We start from the raw sequence: 3,861 nt of genomic DNA, 5'->3' as shown, positions 1-3,861 counted from the left end.
TGAGCGTAGCTTGTTCTTTATGCACTCATATCATTGTAAGAAAAATCTTGAAATCTATGTGACTGTTGTAAATAGATCTTTAAACTTGTCATGAATGATTAGTCAATGGTTTTGTTGATCTTGAAACTTGCACAGACTTGTGCCTATATATTTTCCCACTCTTTTATTTTTTGTTTTGCTTAAAAAGCTCAACAAATGTAAATCTCAAAATGAAAAGAGATAATGAGCTGCAAAAGCCATCGCACATACTATTATTTGACTAAGAAAAAAGGAAAGCGACTTAAAACAAAATGTATGAAGCCCAAAAAGCCAAAAGCTTACTCATCAAATCAAAATATCAAAAATTTTAAGCATTGATCTCAAAATGAGATGTAATGATTCAAAAAGATCAAATGATATGTTGTATATGGAGCCAAATGAAAATTTTCAAAGTTATGTTATCAAGTTTTGTGGGAGGTTATATATGCATATTTCTATAATTGAGATAGTTCACTTTTCCTAGTGCTAATTGTGTATGTCTTGGTTGAATTGATCATTGAAGTTTCACATTAAACTAAGGGCTATCTCATTTTTAATACCCACACACATCACTCATGTCTATGTTCAATGAATGTCTTATTCATTTGTGTAATTGTACTTGTTTAAATGTGTTGCACATGCTCAATTATATGTTGATCAAACACAAAAAGATTTTTGAGTATTTTAATTGTTTTTGAAAATTGTCAAAAATTTCAAAAAACTGTGCAACCTTGTTTTAACGACTTGCCTCGTGGGTCACTCCAATCACATGTCCTAGTCGCAAGCTTACACAAAAGGTTTTTGCGACTCTCTGGTGGGTCAAAGTCCCAATCGCGAAAAAGACTTAGAATTTTTCCAAAAATCTGGGTTTTTAAATTTCTTGCAACTCATTTTGGCGACTTGTTTACGAGTGGAAGCTCCAGTCGCCAGGGTTACTCAGAAAGTTTGGCGACTCCTGTCACAACTAACTCACGAGTGGAACTTCCAGTTGCGAAAAACACTTAGACAATTTTTCAAAATTTTGTCACAAGGGTTTTTGGCGACTTGTTTGCAACTCATCTCAGTCATGAAAATCGTGTTTTTTGCGCTTTAAAGACAGTTTTTAAAATCTTTTCAATTTTCCCTTGAACATTTTGACTGTTCATTGTCTTGTCCGTTTATCTCTCTCACAAACTCACCATGCTCCACTCCAAAAAATCCACCATTTTCATCATCATCTCTTCTTCAAACTTTAAGAAAAGGTATGGGTTTTCATTTATTTTCAAAGTATTTCATGTTTGTAGCCTTGGATTTCTTGATTTTTGAGTTTGTGTTGAGTTTTAAAAATATGATGTTCAAATATGGGTTGGGTAATTTTTGTTGAGTTTGTTATATGGGTTTTGTTGATATTGATAGTTTGGTGCTTATTTCAAATGTTTTCATGATTGTTTCTTAGTTTTGAGTATGGTTCTTAATCTGAGTTGTGTATGCATATCATACCCATGGTAAAATGTCCCGTAGACATTTTCTTGTGTTTTTTTTTATAAATACAATGTTAAGGGGGTGTTTTTGGTACACACTGATTGTTTTCTTGCATCACTGATTGTGTGTTTTGCATTTTGCCCTAAGTTGTTCGTGAAAGTTTTAAGCACACACCTACATTGAGATCTATTAAAGTTTTTCATGTTACAAATCTATTGTGTCTTGTTGTTACGTGTTCCCTCATGAAAAGTTGTGTCTGAACTGTGCTGTAGACTGAATCCTTGGTCTAACATTTGTCCTTTTTAGTGTTACTAATGTGTTACTAAATCTTGATGCCACCATATGTTGTACCCTATTTTGTGGCCTTTCCTGATATGTTTGTGCAAATGTCTCCAAAGAAGAAGAACACTGCTCAAAAAGGTGACAAAATGAAGAAAATGGACAATACAAAGTTCAAGTCTACACAACATTTTGAGAGATACGATTGGTTTTATAAGAAGGCTCCCATCATCTAAGAAAGATTTGTGGATTTGGTTGATTTAAAAGACTACTTCATTCCTAGTTGTTTTCAGGACAGATGTTGGGACAAGCTTCTTAGTGATCTGCCTGGGGTATGTGAACCATTGATTAGAGAATTCTATGCCAATGTTGTCTTAAGAGAAGATGAGATCAACTACTGGATAAGAGGGCATGAATTCAACATTGACTTGGAAGATATTGATGAAGTGCTTGGTTTTGAGGAGTTGGACCATAATTTCACACACTAAAAGGACTGAATGCTTTCCATTGAAACTGTTCAATCTCACATTGGAGGAGTTAGAAAGGGACGATGCCTTAACACTACTGCATTTCCAACTGATATGAGATGTCTTACTGTGATCATGATGTTCAACTTGTACCCGGTGAAGAAGATGACCACCATTAATAATGCTAGAGCTATTTTCCTCATGGAGCTCGGGAGAACGCTTACATTGATATTAGTGCTCATATCTTCTTCATTATTACTGATGAAACAAGAACCACTTTAAGGGAAAAGCTGATTTTCCCTAGTCTACTCATGAGGCTCTTTTAAGCAAAGGGTGTGGAAATTCCTCAAGACATCAATCTTATGCCTACTCTTTTAGCTATCAATGCACTAACCATTACAGGTGTTGGGAAATTTAGACCCCGGTTGATGGAATTAACAAGTTTTAAATCCAAGTTGTTAATTAGGTTTATTATGAATAAAACTTGTTAAAACAAACAAATATCAATATAATGTCAAAATCATGCAGTGGAAATAATAAATAAGACAAGATATGATGACCCAGAAAACCAATGAAACCAACCAGTTTCACAATAAAAAACCTGGGGGGAACCCTTCCCAAAAACAATCCACTATAGTAAAAAGAAGTTTCAAATATAGTACAAAACATTTGTCCCTAGACTTTACAATCCCTGCAGATGAACTCGCAGCAGAAACTTTCTACCGCTTCAGAACCTCTGAACTCTTCAATATATGAACGCCACCCTTTTTATGTTGCACGGATCCCAATACGTGACTAACTCCTTGTTAGGACATATGTGTTTTCACTTATTAAGAACATATGTCACTTATTTATGTAAATTGGCTAATCCTTTGACAAAACGCACTCTACTTGTAATTGGGTAGTTCTAGGTGTTTTTAATACTTCAAGAAACAAGGTTTCAAGGTCAAGTGTTGAAGTCATCAAGTATGTCCAAGAAAAAGCAAGCTGAAGTGCAATTTCATTAAAGCTCGACACCTGCTCGATAGCTACCTCGACACCTGCTATCTGTCAAGATTTAAAGTTTCAGATTTTCTGTTATGATTTTCTTTGGATCCGTGAATATGCTTTTGGGTCTTCTTTTCTCCAAACCCTAAACATATAAAAGGATTGTTTTAAGAGCCGTCAAGTGTGACACAAGTTGCAAACTCATTAAGCAATCTCTATTCAAGCAAATTGTGATCAAAAGACGAAGTTCTTGACCTAGTTCATCTTCTCTGAAAAAGTTGTTGTGTATTTGCACCATAGGGTTTTGTGTCCAAGCATCTTCCTGATCTTCATCGTGTAGGATGAACTGAAGAACTTTGCAGCTAACCTTTCTTCCTTAAGTTGGTGTTTTGAAGTCGCGTACTGGGATCCGCACATTGGTTAGTCACGTACTTGGGAGCTGTGTATCAAAGGTAGGAACTGTCGCTACAGATCAAGTCCAATTGGGTATTGGGGTAAGGGTTCAACTATAGGTTGGTAAGGTACTTGGGATTCCTTTACTTGTAACCGCTTGATTTGATAATAGTGGAGTTTCGGGAGTGGTGACCTGAAAATCACCCGGTGGGATTTTTGCCGCGAGGTTTTTCCCATTCGTAAACAAATTACCGTG

Source organism: Quercus suber, unplaced genomic scaffold (genome assembly GCF_002906115.3).
Source record: "Quercus suber isolate HL8 unplaced genomic scaffold, Cork oak 2.0 scaffold_28, whole genome shotgun sequence".
Taxonomy (NCBI): Eukaryota; Viridiplantae; Streptophyta; class Magnoliopsida; order Fagales; family Fagaceae; genus Quercus; species Quercus suber.
Note: the sequence above shows the minus strand (reverse complement) of the source record.